We start from the raw sequence: 21,734 nt of genomic DNA, 5'->3' as shown, positions 1-21,734 counted from the left end.
GGAGGACAATTAGAACTATACATATTTATAATACATCAAAGCAAACATATATACAGTACAAAGCACATGAATGCAGACAGACGATAGCAAGGCTTATTTGTGGCTTCATTTAAATATCCTCCGACTGATGTAGTGACCTGTAGCAGAAGGCAAAAAAAAGGAGAACAAGAAGGATAGAAAGAAGACACAACATACCACATAAAACATAACATTGGCTTTAGTACACAAATATTCCATTATACATATATTTGCAAAGCAAGACAAAAAATGATAACATAACATGCCAAAGGATATTAAGACATGAAAAAGTGTAGAAATTATAGTATAGATAATGACTGCGTTAAGGATAATAACAGAAGTAAATAAAAAGATAGATAAATGCTGTGTTAGTAACAGACCAGGTGCCAAAAAGGAAAAGGAGAGTAGATAAAATCCTTAAATTACACCAGATGTGGTCTCAAAAAAATACCCCAAAAACCCCAGAGACATATATACATGTATCATTACCTCTAGGTAGTTGGATAGCAGAAAACGAGGTCACTGATAGAGTGAGGACCCTAAGATAAGGGCTCCTCCACAAAAGAGAGAGAAAGGCTTAATAGATGGCCCCTAAGGATAAGATGGCAAGAAAAAAAAATCATCATGATAAGCCATACCAAATCTACCATATATATATGGACCATTTCAATAATAGTAAAGCCTCTACCTGGAATAAAGACCTGAAAATAGTTGCTTCCTTACTACAGATAGCTCCAGACCACAATTGTCCAATCACCAGGATCCTATATGACCCTCCAAATTATTAGATAAAGAATTCAGATAATAATGCCACCTATACAGAGACGTGGAGGGGAGAAAATAAAAGGGGGGGGGGAGGAGTTGGATCAGTACATATGGTATATGCATATAGTCCAAGGTTTCAACCCCAACGCCCTAGTCCTTACCTAGGCAAAAAAGCAACCTCTATGATGTCCACATAACCACAGCATTGTCCAAAAGATGTCCAGCCATTATCCATGTGTAGTTACTGCAATAAATAACTAAACTGAATAACCTAATTCCTAACGCCACAATAATTAATGCACAGTCCACTGCTTACCCCCATGTCAGAATGCCATAGGCACGATACGTCCGTCTGCGGCTGGCGATCCACGTCGCAGATGGCTAAACATAACCCAGCCTCTATCTTAAATACCTCAATACTCGCGCGCATATCCGGGACGCCAAATGCGTCACTTCCGGTGGCCGCGCATCATGTGATAGCATCTCCAAGGACGCCGCAACCAAATTGGATCACATGATGATGTATCATGTGACCCATTGCATCCGTTACTGCACTACACGTCCAAGATAGTTAATGAAGATAGGAGTGGGAGGAGAATTGGAAAGGAGGCTGGAAAGAGATAGTGCTGTATGACAGATAAAAGCAGCACAGGAGAACTTAAATAAGGTATTATATATATATGTAGATGAACATAGAAAAAATACATATATAGATGTAAATTTATAGAAAAAGAAAATATATTGTGTAGCCAAATAATGACTACATATTTTATTACAAAAATACAGGGAATCATAAATGCTTGAGAACAAATGATACATTCATATTATGTGTCAATTGTGACTACATAAATAGTATAATAACTTTTAAAACCTAACTGCTCAAACGAGCCAATAGAGTTGGGGCATTTCTCGCAGTTTCATATAGCTTTCAGGTCCATTTTATATTATCTCACCAAAAACAAGGTGATTACGATATTATGGGTAATGTCTTTACTAGTATTTACTAGTAAGCAAAGAAGAAATCCCGTAACAATCGGGACCTCCTCCAAAACAAAAGTTAAATAAATTACAATGAGAGTTAGTAAAGAGTGACAATGCTGTAATGAGCTACAAAAAGCAGCTATAAGTTAGACGTTCGTTTAGGCCAAGTGGTGATACAGATCGCATCCTAAAAATCCACTCGGATTCTTTTTGTAGGATGCGTCTGTCCCACTCTCCACCCCTAGGGGATTTCCGAATTACTTCCATAACACAAAAGGAGATACATTTAGTATCACCACCATGCTTTGCCCACATGTGTAGTGACACCGGTGTGTCTCTTCGATACACGGGGAAACGCGTTGGGATATACAGTTGTTCATCATAGGAGAACTTCTTCTTTCTTATGTATTGATACTAATTATTTATATTATTGTTATTGGGTTTTTTACGAGGATTTAATAAAATTGTTAATTTTTAGCTACATGGTTTAATGTTATTCTGGTAGAAAATAGCTATAGGACACCATTGTGTCCAACTGTCAGTGAGATTGTTAACTAAGATATTAGTTTATCTCCTTCCTTCCATTCTAGCCTTCCTTCTATCATCCTAACCACCTTCATCCAGAATTCTTTAACCCCTTAAAGACCAGGCCAGTTTTCACCTTAAGGACCAGAGCGTTTTTTTTGCACATCTGACCACTGTCACTTTAAGCATTAATAACTCTGGAATGCTTTTACCTTTTTATTCTGATTCCGAGATAGTTTTTTCATGACATATTCTACTTCATGTTAGTGGTAAATTTTTGTCGATACTTCGTCATTTGTTGGTGAAAAATTCTAAAATGTAATGAAAAAATAGAAAATTTTGCATTTTTTTTTTACTTTGAAGCTCTCTGCTTGAAAGGAAACAGACATTCCAAGTAAATTATATATTGATTCACAAATACAATATGTCTTCTTTATGTTTGCATCATAAAGTTGACATGTTTTTACTTTTGGAAGACATCAGAGGGCTTCAAAGTTCAGCAGCAATTTTCCAATTTTTCACAAAATTTTCAAAATCAGAATTTTTAAGGGACCAGTTCAGTTTTGAAGTGAATTTGAAGGGCTTTCATATTAGAAATACCACACAAATGACCCCATTATAAAAACTGCACCCCTCAAAGTATTCAAAATGACATTCAGAAAGTTTGTTAACCCTTTAGGTGTTTCACAGGAATAGCAGCAAAGTAAAGGAGAAAATTCAAAATCTTCATTTTTTACACTCGCATGTACACCCAGTTTTTGAATTTTTACAAGGGGTAATAGGAGAAAAAGCCCCCCAAAATTTGTAACCCAATTTCTCTTGAGTAAGGAAATACCTCATATTTGTTCGGTGGGCGCAGTAGAGGGCTCAGAAGGGAAGGAGCGACAGTGGGATTTTGGAGAGTGAATTTTTCTGAAATGGTTTTTGGGGGGCATGTCACATTTAGGAAGCCCCTATGGTGCCAGAACAGCACAAAAACACCCACATGGCATACTATTTTGGAAACTACCCCCCTCAAGGCACGTAACAAGGGGTACAGTGAGCCTTAACACCCCACCGGTGATTGACGAACTTTCGTTAAAGTTGGACGTGTAAATGAAAAATTATTATTTTTAACACTGAAATGCTGGTGTTATCCCAAACTTTTCATTTTCACAAGGAGTAATAGGAGAAAATGCCCCACAAAATTTGTAACCCCATTTCTCTCGAGTAAGGAAATACCTCATATGTGTATGTAAAGTGATCTGTGGGTGCACTAGAGGGCTCAGAAGGGAAGGAGCAACATTGGGCTTTTGGAGAGCAAATTTTGCTGAAATGGTTCTTGGGGGCATGTCGCATTTAGGAAGCCACCGTGATGCCAGAACAGTAAAAAAACAACACATGGCATACTATTTTGGAAACTACACCCCTCACAGAACTTAATAAGGGGGGCAGTGAGCATTTATACCCCACTGGCAATTTGACAGATCTTTGGAACAGTGGGCTGTGCAAATGAAAAATTACATTTTTCATTTTTACGGACGACTGTTCAAAAAATCTGTCAGACACCTGTGGGGCGTAAATGCTCACTGTACCCTTTGTTACATTCCGTGAGGGGTGTAGTTTCCAAAATGGGGTCACATGTGGAGGGGGTCCACTGTTCTGGCACCATGGGGGCTTTGTAAACACACATAGCCTTCAATTCCAGCCTAATTCTCTCAAAAAGCCCAATGGCGCTCCTTCTCTTCTGGGCATTGTAGTTCGCACGCAGAGCACATTACTTCCACATATGGGGTATTTATATACTCAGAAGAAATGGGGTTACACATTTTGGGGGGCTTTTTTCCTATTACCCCTTGTGAAAATGAAAAATTTGGGGTGACGCCAGCATTTCAGGGAAAAAAAACTAATTTTTAATTTTCATGTCCAATTTTAATGAAAATTTGTCAAGGACCTGAAGGGTGTTGAGGCTCACTATACCCCTTGTTATGTTCCGTGAGGGGTGTAGTTTCCAAATTGGGGTCACATGTGGGTGTTTTTTTTTTTTTGGCGTTCAAGTCAGAACCGCTGTAACGATCAGCCACCCCTGTGCAAATCACCAATTTAGGCCTCAAATGTACATGGCGCTCTCACACTCCTGAGCCATGTAGTTCGTCCGCAGAGCATTTTACGTACACACATGGGGTATTTCCGTACTCAGAAGAAATTGTGTTACAAATTTTGGGGATCATTTTCTCCTTTTACCTCTTGTGAAAATGAAAAGTATGGGGCAACATCAGCATGTTAGTGTAAATTTTTTTTTATTTTTTTACACTAACATGCTGGTGTAGCCCCCAACTTTACCTTTTCATAAGGGGTAAAAGTAGAAAAATCGCCCCAAAATTTGTAGTGCAATTTCTCCTGAGTACAGAAATACCCCATATTTGTCCCTAAACTATTGCCTTGAAATACGACAGGGCTCTGAAGTGAGAGAGCACCATGCGCATTTGAGGCCTGAATAAGGAATTTGCAATAGGGGCGGACTCGGTTACCTACAGTAAAACCCTACAGCAGTGTTTCCCAAACAGGGTGCCTCCAGCTGTTGCAAGACTCCCAGCTTGCCAGGACAGTCTGTGGCTGTCCGGCAATACTGGGAGTTGTGGTTTTGCAACAGCTGGAGGCCCTGTTTAGGAAACACTGCCGTATAAGACGTTTTTCATTTTTATTGGGGGGGGGGGGGGGGACGTGTAAAGGTATATGTATATGTAGTGTTGTACTTTTTATTATTTGGTAGTACAGTAAGTTTTCCGCTGGGAGTTTGAGCTGCGGCGGTAAATTTGCCGCAGCTCAAACTTGTAGAAGGAAACCTACTGTTAACCCGCCCGTGTGATTCTACCCTGTACATTCACATGGTGGGGGCGCCCCAAACCTTCAGCTGTGCCAAAATGACAACTCCCAGAATGCACTGACAGACCGTACATGCTGGGAGTTGTAGTTTTACAACAGCTGTAGGCAAACGGTGGGGAACCACTGAGTAAGAAAACAGACTCTAGCTCAGTGATTCCAACCAATGTGCCTCCAGCTGTTGCAAAACTACAACTACCAGCATGTACGGTCTGTCAGTGTATTCTGGGAGTTGTGGTTTTGCAACAGCTGGAGGCACACGGGTTGGAATCACTGAGTTAGGAAACAGACTCTAGCTCAAGTGTTTCGCAACCAGTGTGCCTACAGCTGTTGCAAAACTACAATTCCCAGCATGGCCAGACAGTCAGGGATGCTGGGTGTGTAGTTCTGCGATATCTGGCCCTTCAGATGTTGCAGAACTACAACTCCCAGAATGCCTGGACAGTCTGGGCATACTAGGAGTTGTAGTTATGCAACAACTGGGGAAGAACCGCTAAGTAGTGGTCTCCAAACTGTAGCCCTCCAGATGTTGCAAAACTTCAACTCCAAGCATGCCCAGACTGTCCAGGCATGCTGGGAGTTGTAGTTCTGCAACATCTGAAGGGCCAGATATATTGCAGAACTACACGCCCAGCATCCCTGACTGTCTGGCCGTGCTGGGAATTGTAGTTTTGCAACATCTGGAGGGCTACAGTTTGGAGACCACCATATAGTGGTCTCCAAACTGTGCCACTTCAGATGTTGCAAAACTACAACTCCCAGCATGCCCAGACAGTCAGTGGATGCTGAAAGTTGTAGTTTTGCAACATCTGGAGGACCACAGTTTAGAGTCCACTACACAGTGGTCTCCAAACTGTAACCCTCCAGATGTTGCAAAACTACAACTCCCAGCATGCCCAGACAGCCTTTGGCTGTGTGGGCATGCTGGGAGTTGTAGTTTTGTAGCTTTTAGAAGGCCACAGTGAAGATCACTTATCGCGATCTTCACTGCAGCCTTCTCCGCCACACTTTCCGGCCGACGCTCTTCCTGCTTCAGCCGCTGCTCCGTGGATGCCGCCGATGCCACCTCCGAAGGTCCGGGTAAGCCGGAACATGCTCCCCCCTCTCCGCCCGTGTTCCCCCCGCTCTGTACCGACTTCCGATCGGTGACCAGAGCGGGGGAAATGAACTCTAATCCCCCCGCCCCCCTCCTGCCATTGGTGGTCAGCCTGACCGACCAATGGCAGGGGATTGGAGGGGGTGGCAACACTGCCACCTCGCGCCTATCCTTTAGGCTGGTCGGAGCTGGCTCTGACAGCTCCAATCAGTCTTATTTTCCGGGGCGATCGGGTCACCAGTGACCCGATTTGCCCGGATCGTGACAAATCGCAGGTCTGAATTGACCTGCGATTTGCTGCGATCGCCAACATGGGGGGGGTTCTCAGGACCATCCTAGGCATTGCCACGGGATGCCTGCTGATAGATATCAGTAGTCATCCCGATCCGATCACCGCCCGGCGAGCGGAAGTGATCGGAAATGCCGAGGGCGTATGGATACGCCCTCCGTCCTTAAGTGACGGAACGTGAGGACATATGCATACGCCCTTCGTCCCAAAGGAGTTAAATAACTGATAGAAACTATTTTGTGCCAAAAATAGGGAAAGAGAACAGGAGCATGGCCTTACACGTACCTATGGAGATATTTAAAGACAGATGACTCCAAGAACATCCATCCTCCACAAAGGAGCCCACTCATCTTCCGAAACACGTCGGAAACTGTTTTGGACCTTCAAACATACTGTAGTGACATCACTAGCAGCGGCCTAGGACATGGCATACTCCATCGGGACGCGTTTGGTCGAGACGCCGCCGGCCAGGACACCGTTTGAAACATTTCCTATGAAACATTGTTTTTCGGCCTTTTGGCTAAGATCAAGTGTAGTATCTGTTCTTCTCAGTGTTCTAGTCTTTGCCATTGATCTAGGATGGATGCTGCCTGGAGGGGGCAGGTGTACCAAGGCGTTCCGGGGCTGGTTATGAGGAATCAGCTGGACGGCTGCCCCCATGTGACCTGTTTCCTCCGGGTCTCGTCATGAGGTTGGAAGGGTCTAGAGCCGAAGTACTTTAGGGACTCGGGGAGTGGTGACCCTGAGGTGCCGAAACTCACTGAGTGGAAGCACCGACACCATAATCTCTGCACCCTTGGCACTCGCCTCTTGATTTCCTTCTGGTTAGGAAATATTTATAGATCCGGCAGGAGGTCCGGCCAGTGGGGGAGATTTATTAAAACCTGTGCAAAGGAACAGTTGCCCATAGCAACCAATCAGATCGCTTCTTTCATTTTGCAGAGGCCTTGTTAAAAATAAAAGAAGCGATCTGATTGGTTGCTATGGGCAACTGGGCAACTTTTCCTCTGGACAGGTTTTGATAAATCACCCCCAGTATACCTGCACATATTCACTTATTTATTTATTTTTGTCACTGTGTCACTTTTGTGTGTCCACAAGATTGTCAGGATGCGGTAGCCCTTCTGGGTGTCCCTCCTGGCGGTCTAGGGGAGGTGTGTGTGGCCATCAGGTTCCGCACCTCCCTGCAAAAACCGCGGGTATTCCTGCACGGGTAGGGTACCAACCGTTATGGGCTCTGCGGGCAGATTCCTTGGCTAACGCCTAGTAGCTTAGTAGCTTTGGCGAAAAGGGACATTGAACCTGGAACCTCACAGGAGCCTTTGGTCCCAGAGTGGAAGGGTACGGTTTGTTGGGGGGGCCTCTATCCTATCGGAGAAGGGCTTGTGATAGGCCGCATTCTTTGTGCACTATTATTTAGTGTAACACGTTTGCACTTTTTCTTGCACTTTGGGTGATTCATGAACATTTGCCTCGATGAAACACCATTGGACATCTTCGCCCCCCCCCCCCCCCCCCCCCCCCCCCCCTTACCAGCCGCAGCAATGAAATACAAGGAAATCTAAGCAGGTACTAAAACCTTATTTGATCAATTTACACAAATGGTAAAAGATACTTTACATTGTTTCGCATCACACCCGCACCAGCTCACCACTGAATAACAAACATGTACAGGGTGCGCCATTTATATGGATACACCTTAATAAAATGGGAATGGTTGGTGATAACTTCCTGTTTGTGGCACATTAGTATATGTGAGGGGGGGGGGGGACTTTTCAAGATGGGTGGTGACCATGGCGGCCATTTTGAAGTCGGCCATTTTAAATCCAACTTTTGTTTTTTCAATAGGAAGAGGGTCATGTGACACATCAAACTTATTGGGAATTTCACATGAAAAACAATGATGTGCTTGGATTTAACGTAACTTTATTCTTTCATGAGTTATTTACAAGTTTCTGACCACTTATAAAATGTGTTCAATGTGCTGCCCATTGTGTTGGATTGTCAATGCAACCCTCTTCTCTATATACTGCTATATACTACTATATACACCGCAGGAGAAATGCCAGCACAGGCTTCCAGTATCCGTATATACTACTATATACTACTATATACACCACAGGAGAAATGCTAGCACAGGCTTCCAGTATCCGTATACACTGCTATATACTACTATATACACTGCAGGAGAAATGCTAGCACAGGCTTCCAGTATTCGTATACACTGCTATATACTACTATATACACTGCAGGAGAAATGCTAGCACAGGCTTCCAGTATCCGTATACACTGCTATATACTACTATATACACCGCAGGAGAAATGCTAGCACAGGCTTCCAGTATCCGTATACACTGTTATATACTACTATATACACCGCAGGAGAAATGCTAGCACAGGCTTCAGTATCCGTATACACTGCTATATACTACTATATACACCGCAGGAGAAATGCTAGCACAGGCTTCCAGTATCCATATACACTGCTATATACTACTATATACACCGCAGGAGAAATGCTAGCACAGGCTTCCAGTATCCATATACACTGCTATATACTACTATATACACCGCAGGAGAAATGCTAGTACAGGCTTCCAGTATCCGTATATACTGCTATATACTACTATATACACCTCAGGAGAGATGCTAGCACAGGCTTCCAGTATCCGTATACACTGCTATATACTACTATATACACCGCAGGAGAAATGCTAGCACAGGCTTCCAGTATCCGTATATACTGCTATATACTACTATATACACCTCAGGAGAAATGCTAGCACAGGCTTCCAGTATCCGTATACACTGCTATATACTACTATATACACCGCAGGAGAAATGCTAGCACAGGCTTCCAGTATCCGTATACACTGCTATATACTACTATATACACCGCAGGAGAAATGCTAGCACAGGCTTCCAGTATCCGTATACACTGCTATATACTACTATATACACCGCAGGAGAAATGCTAGCACAGGCTTCCAGTATCCGTATACACTGCTATATACTACTATATACACCGCAGGAGAAATGCTAGCACAGACTTCAAGTATCCGTATACACTGCTATATACTACTATATACACCGCAGGAGAAATGCTAGCACAGGCTTCCAGTATCCGTATATACTGCTATATACTACTATATACACCTCAGGAGAAATGCTAGCACAGGCCTCCAGTATCCGTAGTTTCAGGTGCTGCACATCTCATATCTTCACAGCATAGACAATTGCCTTCAGATGACCCCAAAGATAAAAGCCTAAATTTTTTTCCCCCACCGGGGTACCCCTTTAATAACAACGCGACAGTGTAACGTGCAGGAGAGCAGACTTCAGGGGCACAGAAGAGCCCCCCATCCCCACAAATAGCCAGACAGGGGACAAGAAGAGGATTGGTCCTAATTCTGAAGAGGAGTCCCAGAGCTATGAAGGCAAAGATCCCGGATGGGCTGGAGGAGACCACTACTTAGTATTACAGTCCTTTGGGGGAGGTTTTCTTGCCCCAGCAGTCTGGAGTTAGTGTAGGCCGGCCTCCGGAGTGTTGCTGAGGAGGATTCCTGGTGTTCACTACACAGGAAGGTAAGTGGGAGCAGATTGTAGGATTTAACTGAAAATTTAGTCCCAGGCTTCAGCTTGTGTTGCAGGCCTCAAAACTAGATCTGGGAAAAATGCTTTAAATTGTACAGATGAGGTGTTGGTTTGTTCCTCTGATTCCCCACAGTCCAGATATTAGTTTTTTTGCCGAATTCCAGCTGAGGAAGTTGCATTATAGTCACTTTATAAGTGGATCAGGAAGAAGCTCAGTTCAGAAGCCGCCTTCCTGCAAGAGCTCAAGCTCCGCCCCTGAGGAACTTCTCTGTGAGGTGTTTGGGTCTCCAGTAGCAGCTCCCCATGGATTATGCCTGTTGGGTCTTCTCCATGAGGAGCAGTGAATATCACAACCATATACCACACTCTTCTCCTACCATGTAAACTATAGTGATGACATCGCTGGATCGGTGACTACGTTCTAAAAGAAAACTTTTATTAACAATTGGTAACAAGTTTGGAGATGCAGTATATGATATATGTATAAATGTCAGATATCCTATGTACATGGTGAATATATAGATGTCTTATCTGCATCATTTATTGCTCTAAACTGGGTTCACTCCTATGTGAATTCTTGTCTAATAAGTGGTGATTTCTAAGGAAAACATTTACCACATTCTGCACACTGAAATGGGCTCTATCCTGTGTGAATTCTTAGATGTTTGATAAGTACTGATTTCAGAGTAAAACATTTCCCACATTCTGTACATGAAAATGGCTTCTCCCCTGTGTGAGTTCTTTGATGTCTAATAAGACTTAATTTTAAAGCAAAACATTTCTCACATTCTGAACATGAAAATGTCTCCCCCCCCCCCACTTGCACAATCTCACAAACACCCCTTCTGTGACTTTTATTTTCTTTAACCCTTTCAGGACTGAGCCCTTTTTCACCTTAAGGACTGAGCCCTTTTTTGCAATTCTGACCACTGTAACTTTATGCATTAATGACTCTAAGATGCTTTTACCTTTTATTCTGATTCCGAGATTGTTTTTTCGTGACATATTCTACTTTAACATAGCGGTAAATTTTTTGTTGTTACTTGCATCCTTTCTTGGTGAAAAATCACAAAATTTCATGAAAATTTAGCATTTTTCTAACTTTGAAACTCTCTGCTTGTAAGGAAAATGGATATTCCAAATAAATTATATATTGATTCACAAATACAATATGTCTACTATATGTTGGCTTCATAAAATTGACCTATTTTTACTTTTTGAAGACATTAGAGGGCTTCAAAGTAGAGCAGCAATTTTCAAAATGTTGATGAAAATTGCAAAATCTGAAGGGACAGATGTTAGAGAATTACAACTCTCAGCATGCCTGGGCAGTCTAGGCATGCTGAGAGTTGTAGTTTTGCAACATCTGGAGGGATACCGTTTGGGCACCACTGTATAGTGGTCTCCAAACTGTGACTCTACAGATGTTGCCTTTGGCTGTCTGGGCATGCTGGGAGTTGCAGTTTGGCAACCACTAGCAGTCAGCAGTAAATATCGCTTTACTGCAACCTTCCTTGATGCTCCACGCCGTCGCCTCCCTACCTGCGCCGCTGCTCTCCGCTGATGCCACTGATGATCGGCGGTCCCCACCGCATAAAAGTCCCCAGGTACCGGCCGCCATCTTCTCCCCCCGCTCTGCCCGACATCCAGGGGTGGGCAGAGTGGGGGATCTCCATGGTAACCCCCTGTTTTCAACTGCCATTGGCCAGTAGTCATTGCTGAGTAATGGCAGGGGATAGGAGGGGGTGGCACCACTGCAACCGTGCTCCTATCCCTTAGGATGATTGGGGCTGTCACTGACAGCTCCGATCATCCCTATTTTCCGGGCGATTGGGTCATTAGAGACCCGATCAGCCCGGAATAGCGGCAAATGGCTGATCTGAATTGATCGGCCATTTGCCGCGATCGCGAACATGGGTGGGGGGGGGGGGGGGGGCGATATCAGCAGGAAGACCGGAATTCCCATGGATCTTTGCCTTTGTGAGTTCTTTGATGCCTAACAAGATTTGATTTCATAGCGAAACATTTCCCACATTCTGGACATGAAAATGGCTTCTCCCCTGTGTGAGTTCTGTGATGCCTAACAAGCTGATGTTGCTGAGTAAAACTTTTCCCACATTCTGAACATAAAAATGGCTTCTCTCCTGTGTGAGTTCTGTGATGTTCAACAAGATGTGATTTTGTATCAAAACATTTTCCACATTCTGAACATGAAAAGGGCTTCTTTCTTGTGTGAGTTCTGTGATGTACTACAAGATGTGATTCCTCAGTAAAAGATTTTCCACATTCTGTACATAAAAATGGCTTATTGCTTTTGCAAGTTCTTTGATGACTAACAAGAGCTGATTTCCTAGCAAAACATTTCCCACATTCTGGACATGAAAATGGCTTCTCCCCTGTGTGAGTTCTGTGATGTTCAACAAGATGTGATTTCATAGTAAAACATTTCCCGCATTCTGGACATGAAAATGGCTTCTCCCCTGTGTGAGTTCTGTGATGTTCAACAAGATGTGATTTCATAGTAAAACATTTCCCGCATTCTGGACATGAAAATGGCTTCTCCCCTGTGTGAGTTCTGTGATGTTCAACAAGATGTGATTTCTTAGTAAAACATTTTCCACATTCTGAACATGAAAATGGCTTCTCCCCTGTGTGAGTTATGTGATGTTGAACAAGATTTGATTTCGTAGTAAAACATTTTCCACATTCTGAACATGAAAATGGTTTCTTTCCTGTATGAGCTTGTTGATGTCCAACACCCCTTCTGTGACCTTTATTTTGCTGAACATCCTGTGATGAGTGAGAAGACAGGACCTGTATATAAGGATGAGATGACAGATCTTGGCTGTGAAGGGCTGAGGGTGTATCTGGGATAATGGAATGTTCTTCATATGTATCTTGTGTGATATCATCATCTGCTTTATAATCTGAAGATAGAAGATTCTCCTCTGATCTCCTGCTACAAGAATCTGCAGAGAATAACACAGATTTTATTATCAGTATTAACCCCTTAACAACCCAGGACCTTTAAACTATTGCATTTGTCATTCTTCCTCCTCTCCTTAGAGCCATAACTCTTATTTTCCCGTATACAGAGCCGCTTGAGAACTTTTTTTGGAGGGACAAATCTTACTTTGTAATAACACTTTTTTTATTGTGTCCTAAAATCTACGACAAAACCAAAATAATACTATTTGTGAGGAAAATGGAAAAAAAATCTTCTCTTTATTCTGTGGTAAATACGATAAATTTTACTATTATACTTTTTACAAAATGAGTTATTCATAAAATTGCCGTATTCCGACCCCTATAACTCTTATTTTTCCGTATACGGGGATGTATGAGGAGGATTTTTTTGCGCTGTGATTTGTAGTTTTTATCAGGACCATTACCCATCATATATCTGACTTTTTGATAACTTTTTTTCAGATACCGTATATACTTGAGTATAATGCCCCCCCTCGGCTTATACTCGAGTGAACAAAAAAAACTTTCTGGCTTTAGCTGTGAGGGGATGGTGCGGCCCGTCCATCTCCGCCTGTCAATACCTTCTCAGTGGTCTTCAACCTGCGGACCTCCAGATGTAGCAAAACTACAACTCCCAGCATGCCCGGACAGCCATCGGCTGTCCGGGTATGCTGGGAGTTGTAGTTTTGCAACATCTGGAAGTCCGCAGGTCAAAGACCACTGCGGCCTTTGTCATCATCCAGACCCCCCTTTTGTTTTCTACTCCCCTCCCCTCGGTGGGAAAGAAGGGAGAGCTGGTCCGGGCCGTCATCTGTGCTGCAGGGACCGTCTGGTGGGGACTGTTAGTGGTTCCGGACTGTCCATCTTCACCGGGATGCCCTCTCCTCCGGGCCGGCCCCGGACTAGTGACGTTGCCTTGATGACGACGCACAGGGACGTTCATGCGCAGGGACGTCATCGAGGGGAGGTGAGTAGAAAACAAAAGGGGGGTCTGGATGATGATGATGAAGGCCGCAGTGGTCTTCAGCCTGCGGACCTCCAGATGTTTCAAAACTACAACTCCCAGCATGCCCTGACAGCCGATGGCTGTCCGGGCATGCTGGGAGTTGTAGTTTTGCAAAATTTGGAGGTCCGCAGGTTAAAGACCACTGAGAAGAGATTGACAGGCGGAGATGATGAAGGGGGGGGGGGGCGGATGATGACGGGGGCGATGATGACGGGGGTGTTGATGATGGGGGTGTTGATGACGGGGGCGATGATGACGGGGGTGTTGATGACGGGGGTGTTGATGACGGGGGTCTGGATGATGACAGGGGGGATGATGACATGGGGGGATGATGACATGGGGGGATGATGTATTTCCCACCCTAAGCTTATTTATTGTCGAGTCAATAACTTTTCCTGGGTTTTTGGGGTGAAATTAGGGGCCTCGGCTTATATTGGGGACGGCTTATACTCGAGTATATACGGTATATGATGGGCCCAAAAATCCGCATTTTTGTTGTTTGGTAATTTTTACCTTTATGATGTTCATCATGCGGAATCATAAACATTATGGGGGAGATTTATTAAAACCTGTGCAGAGGAAAAGTTGCCCAGTTGCCCATAGCAACCAATCAGATCGCTGCTTTCATTTTGCAGAGGTTAAAAATGAAAGAAGCCATCTGATTGGTTGCTATGGGCAACTGGGTAACTTTTCCTCTGGACAGGTTTTAATAAATCTCCCCCTATATTTGAATACATAAAAATAAAGGGAACACGTAACCAACACAATGTGACTCCAAGTCACTGACACTTGTGTGAAATCCCACTGTCCACTCAGGAAGAACACTGACAATCAATTTCACATGGAACAGACAACAGGTGGAAAATATAGGCAATTAGCAAGACCCAATAAAGGAGTGGTTCTGCAGGTGGTGACCACAGACCACTTCTTCCTATGCTTCCTGGCTGATTTTTTGGTCACTTTTATTTTTTTAAGTATATTTTTATTAACCCCTTAAGGATGCAGGGTTTTTCCGTTTTTGCATTTTCATATTTTCCTCATCACCTTCTAAAAATCATAACGCTATCAATTTTGCATATAAAATTCCATATGTTGGCTTATTTTTTGCGCCAATAATTCTACTTTGCAGTGACATCAGTCATTTTACAAAAAAATCCAACGGTGAAACGTAAAAAAAAAATTCATTGAGCGACAAAATGTAAGAAAAAAAAGCCATTTTGTAACTTTTGAGGGCTTCCGTTTCTACGCAGTGCATTTTTGGGTAATAATCGCACCTTATATTTATTCTGTAGGTCCATACGGTTAAAATGATCCCCTACTTATATAGGTTTGATTTTGTCGCACTTCTGAAAAAAATCATGACTACATGCAGGAAAATGTATCCGTAAAAATTCTCATCTTCTGACCCCTATAACTTTTTTATTTTTCCGCATACAGGCCAGTATGAGGGCTAATTTTTTGCGCTGTAATCTGAAGTTTTTATTGGTACCATTTTTGTATTGATTGGACTTTTTGATTGCTTTTTATTAATTTTTTCATGATATAAAAAGTGAAAAACTAAAATACGCTGTTTTGGACTTTGGAATTTTTTTGCACGTATGCCATTGACCGCGCGGTTTAAGTAACAATATATTTTTATAATTCAGACATTTCCGCATGTGGTGATACCACATATGTGTTTATTTTTACTCAGTTTTTTTATGGGTTAAATTCAAGGTTAAATGACCTTTATTAACTTTTTTTTTCACTTTTTTTTTGCAGTGTTATGGCTCCCATTGGGGGCTATAACACTGCACACACTCATCTTTTACACTGATCCCAGCAAAGCCATAGCTTTGCATGGATCAATGTTATAGGCGGTCGATTGCTCAAGCCTGTATCTCAGGCTTGGAGCAATCAATCAGCGATTGGACGCGACGGAGCAAGGTAAGGGGGCCTCCGCTTGCATCCTAGCTGATCAGGACATCGCGATTTTATCGCGATGGTCCCGATCAGCCCAACTGAGCTGCAGGGAAGCTTTCACTTTCATTTTAGATGCGGCGATCAACTTTGATCGCCACGTCTAAAGGGTTAATAGCGCGCGGCACTGATCATTGGCCCAGGGTCCCCGCTATCATTAGAGTGACCCCGTTTTAAATACCAGGACCGGGCGTAGGGCGTACAGGTATGCCCTACGTCCTTAAGAGGTTAAGCAATTTTCAATAAACAGTAAATATAAAACAAAATTATACAGTGGAACAAGATGCATAAGAGCATAGGCAGAGAACATGGCATCTCCGAGAATGTAAAGAGCGCATAAAGCTTCTTCACCCAGGTACCATAATCCCTATAATATAAATCCCTCCTCCCCCAAACGAAAAGTAGAAAATAGCATAGTCTCTCAACGTCCTTGAAAAGTGCGCTAAGGCATCTTAGGAGAAATTGACATCGATCACCGCGCAGTCATCATCTGGTAAGAAATAGGTGTCGTCGGTGGGGAGACAGAGTTACCACATGCCTCCCCTGGCCCCAAACCATGTAGACAAGCCTAAAGTGCAGCTCCTCACTATGGGAGCCTCATTCGGACCCTGCTGGTGCTCCTCTGACTCCCAGGGCATCCAAACCGAGAGCCATAGTGCTCAAAATAAATGGTCAGCCTGTATTCAGTATTATTTATCTGGTAATCTTAGTGCCCCTAGAGAACCCCAAGTGGTGTATCTAAATGGTCGTACAATCTCAATGATCCCCCGAGAGTAAAAGTGAGTAACAAGAAAGGATTTCCATTTTTAGAAAAAACGTTTAGTGCCAGTTTCTGAATGTCTCTCGGCATCTAAGTGATCTACGTCTAGAAACTATTTCAATTGGGCAATCAGCATAGGCAAATCTGGAGTGGTAGTATCTAACCATTTAGACAACGCATGGCAACTAAATGGACTATATGGACTAACCGAGGAAACCTCTCCTCCCCTTCCCCTCCTCCCTCCGGTGGGCGCAATTAATTGGTGAAATAGGAGCGATTGCGGTGTAAAAGGGACCCACACCTTCCAATGATCCCATATGTACGATTGTATGAGACGCCAGTATATCGCTGAGTGTTAGCACTCCCAGATGCCATGATACATGTTTGTAAGTGGGGTACTTCATTTAGGGCAATGAGTGATCCTATCTGGGAAGTTATGGGAGGGCAAGATGTTGAAGCCATATAGGGCAGCGTGAGCGACCTTGAAGTATGTCTCCCTCCACCTCTCATCGATAACATTTTTACGTACAGACCCGCTCAACACTACGTCAGTAATGTTTGTGTGCCGTGTCCATCTTTCCCACGTCCGAAATACATGTTTGGGATCAAGTTTTAGGAAGCGGTTACGGAAGGCTGCGTACAAGTCAGAGATCGACCTTCTATAGGGTTCATTGCCTATAATGTCATCTAAAATGTGGTTTGGGGCTTCCTTCGACAGATTCCGATATCTAGACGAACAAAAGGCATTACCTGATTGGCATAAAGAGTGTGGGACAGGGGGAGGTCAAACACACAGAACATTTCTCCAGGGGTGAGCCATCTACGGTCATCACTACAAATCAGTTGCCCCCACCGTCCGAGACCCTCTAGAAAGCCACAATTTCAACCACAGAGAAGATTTACCCTGCAGGAATTCTGGGTGGTCAAGCAAGGGCATCCTTTTGGATACCAGAAACGGAAGGCCAAAAACTTTTCGCACTTCCTTCCACGTCGCTATGGTATCTCGTAGTAGCACTGAGCCCCTGATCCCTACCCGAAGTATAGCTTATGAAGTGTGAAGCAGTGTCGGTAGAGACCATGGGGCGGCCAGCACTGTTTCCACCGCTAGATTGGAGAAGTAGTCAGAGGAGTGCAGCCAATCAAGTGCTTGGCGAAACAAACAAGCCAAATTATAGCCCCCGATGTTTGGGAAATTAACTCCCCCCTCAACCTTGCTAAGCATGAGCTTCTGTAAAGCTATGCGCGGGAGCTCGCCCTGCCATAGGAAGCATTAAAAGGCTGCGTTGAGGCGTCTAATGTCATCATGCCGAAGTAGAAGTGGGAGAGTTTGCAAGGGGTACAACAAGCGGGGAAACTAATCATTTTAACGAGATGGCATCTACCCAGGAAAGATAAGGGCAAGGGGTCCCAGCGCTTCAACTCCACAAAAATACGCTGAAAGAGGGGTGTGTAGTTGAGTGAATAAAGCATGTCAGGAGTCTTCCCAATGCGAATGCCTAGATACGTTATGGAAGCAGAGGCCACTGTAACACCCAAGGCATTTGTATCAAGACACCACCCAGGAGGAGTTGCACCCAAAGCATACTCTTGGCGACATTGACCCTGTAGCCCGTAAAGCTTCCGGCATAAGATAGAAAGTTCAGAATTTTAGGGACAGCCTCCTTGGGGTGGTTAGGTAAAGTAATACATCATCGGCACACATGGACAATTTGATCTCCTGGGTGCCCCTGGCTATACCCCTGTAGATATCAGAGGAGATCAAATAGCGGCGATAAAGGCGATAAGGGACAACCCTGACGTGTTCCTTTCGCAAACTGGAGGGGAGTGGATAAGATGCCTGGGGTATGTACCCTAGCCCTGAGACCATCACATAGGCCGTCTGTAAAGGAGCTAAATCGACCTACAATCCCAAACTTTGTCAGGACCAGCCGCAGCCAGTCAAACCGAACATTGTCAAAAGCTTTTTCAGCATCCAAAGCAAACAATGCGGGTTGGGTTGCTGTCTGGGACTGGCCCCAAACACTGTCCAATACTGCCAGTACCCTCCTAATGTTCATGACCGCCGAACGGGTTTTCACGAACCCCACTTGATGGTCACCAATAAGGGAAGGTAAAAATCTAGCCAGGCGATCTGCCAGGATCTTAGATAATAACTTCCCATCCTGGTTGATCAGAGCGATAACAACCAGGTTCTAAAGGGTCCTTGTCAGGATTGGGGAGTACGTTAATGTAAAACTTGCCAGGAAAGCTGTCTGGCCCTGGCGCTTTCCCATTTGCCACAGCGCATATACTAGTGGCTACTTCTTCCACTGGAACATTGCGTTGAGCTCCTGCTGCTGCTCATCAGATAAAGATGGTAGGGTGAGCCCCTCCAGAAACCGCGTCTCTTCCTCAGAGCGGGGAAGAATAGAGAGCAGCATAGTCGGAGTCCACGACGCCATTAACTGAGTGCGGCTCATGCATTACCTGCATTACGCATGCGTCACTCCTTCACTATACGTGCTAGCAAACGTCCCGCCTTATTGCCCTGCCAAAACATAACTACTTCAAAGTGAGACCTATGGATTCTCTCTTTCCTATCCAACCAGAGTTCATACAAGTATTTTGCTGCCTGCCACTTGAGTTTATGATCTACGGTGGGGGACTCTAAAAAGCAGGAGTAAGCTTCCGCTAAGGCTGCGCTTGCCATTGCATGACCCTCCAGAGTATTCCTTTTGACGGAGTTACTATAACACATAATTTTACTCCTAAGTACCGCCTTAGCAGTTTCCCAGTACAGAGAGGGATTGTCAATGTGGGATGCATTGTCCGTTTGAAATTCCAGCCGCCACCCCCTGAGAAGACTTAGAAAAGATTCATCTTTCGTTAAATAAGACAAAAACCGCCACAAGATGTCAGAACCCTTTGTGCATGATGGCAGGAGCTCCAAGACCACCAGTGAATGATCCGAAATGACCATGTCCCGTATGTCCACTTCTCCCAAGCAAGAGCACACAAGGGGACTGACTAGGAAATGGTCAATGCGAGACCATGAACCCTGTACGTGTGAGAAGTGCCGCCAAGAGTCTATCAATCCCGTCTGTGTCAGGAAAGGAGGGAGGACCCTGTCACTCTGATGTGGGATGGTAGATATGTGAGCTGAGCGTCTATGGTCTATTCACTGTATTTAAGTCCCCACCCAGGATGGTGTGCGGTCCATTAGAGCTATTGACTGTATCTGCTAAAGATGCAAAGAAGGAAGAGTTATGATCACTAGGAGCATAAACATTATAAACGTGATATGTGGTACCATTATGGACTAGTTGAAAATTAGAAAAACACCCCTCGTCATCCCTTTCGTGTGAGAGAATGTGGTGCGAGACTTGTGAAGCAACGTTACAACTCCCGATTTGCCGTCCGCCACTGGGCTGCCAAACACCTTGCCCACCCACAACTTCTGCATTCTCTGAAAATCCTGCTCCGTTAGATGTGTTTCCTGGAGAGGGACCATGTCCGGACGCAGGCGTTTCAAAAAGCGCAGAATTTTTATGCATTTTTGTAGGGAGCATAAACCCTTAACATTCCACATCACCAACTTACACATGGTGAGCTAACGTCCCCCGGGGGGCAAGAGAATGCAGCGGGGAACATATACTGAGGAGACAATAGCTATGAGGGTGAGGAGAGCATGAAGGACAAGAGGACCAAAGATGGGTGAAGGCGAGGAGGAAACATTGGATGGAACCAGAAATACAAGGAAGGTAAAACAGAAAAGGATCTGACATCATGAGAAGAACATGGGGGGGGGGGGGGGGGAGGCAAAAACACAGAAACAAACAAAGACAACCCGAAAAAGGGCAAGAACAGAAAAAAAATAATCCCCAGACAGACCAATCCACAGAATAGAATAGGGGCGGCCATAAATTGGGTAAAGGACTACACTTTTTTCGGACATGTGGGTGGCTAGAACTCCCACCCCAGACCCCCGACATAAACCAATCAACTGGGCTTAAACGAAAGGGGAAGAATATACACGTAAAGAGGGGCCTCCAGGGGAATCCTACAGCAACTATAACTAGATGGGTACCTATAGGAAGGGGATCCCTCAGTGAAACACGTGGAAACTCATGACCGGAGGAGATTACCCAACCACTACCCTTAAACAGCAAGAATAGTACAAAACCAGGCAATCCCTAGAAGGAACCGTAGAGGTGTGGTGTAACAGAACCATTTGCACAGAAGAACAACAAATGGCATTACATACGTTACAGTGAATAATAAATGACAATAAACCCCTAAACCACAGTGTAAAATGATCCCCTGGGACAGTTAAAGAGGTGCCTCATGGGCCCCATTAGTTTGCACTTTGGCTGAATAGAAGAATATACAGCAAGAGACAGGACAGAGAGATTAAAGAATTCTACACAATTATTACAGCAGAAGAATCTGCGACTTTTCTCTATATTAATTTGTTACTACTCACCTGGGCGGTTACCTGTAGGAACGTCCTCCTTATACTGCTCATCACCGCTCACATCTGTCTCTTCTTCTTCCTCACTATCTGTAGCATTAATATTGTTCAGATCTTTTCCTGTCGGGATATCCTCCTTATACTGCTCATCACAGCTCACATCTGTCTCTTCTTCCTTCATATCTGTAGCATTAATATTGTTCAGATCTTTTCCTGTCAGAATGTCCTCATTATACTGCTCATCACAGCTCACATCTGTCTCTTCTTCCTTCATTTCTGTAGCATTAATATTGTTCAGATCTTTTCCTGTCGGAATGTCCTCCTTATTCTGCTCATCACCGCTCACATCTGTCTCTTCTTCCTTCATATCTGTAGCATTAATATTGTTCAGATCTTTTCCTGTCGGAATGTCCTCCTTATTCTGCTCATCACCGCTCACATCTGTCTCTTCTTCCTTCATAT

The 21,734-nt window shown here is 44.1% G+C and overlaps 1 pseudogene; it reads left to right on the top strand.

Annotated features, from left to right (window-relative positions):
- Positions 1 to 7,036: 7,036 nt before the first annotated feature.
- LOC130297931 (U2 spliceosomal RNA) lies at positions 7,037 to 7,206 on the top strand (annotated as a pseudogene).
- The last annotated feature ends 14,528 nt before the right edge of the window (positions 7,207 to 21,734 follow it).

This window comes from Hyla sarda (assembly GCF_029499605.1).
Source record: "Hyla sarda isolate aHylSar1 chromosome 1 unlocalized genomic scaffold, aHylSar1.hap1 SUPER_1_unloc_1, whole genome shotgun sequence".
Taxonomy (NCBI): Eukaryota; Metazoa; Chordata; class Amphibia; order Anura; family Hylidae; genus Hyla; species Hyla sarda.
The sequence above is the reverse complement of the archived record's forward strand: the minus strand, read 5'-3'. Positions and strand labels throughout refer to the sequence as shown.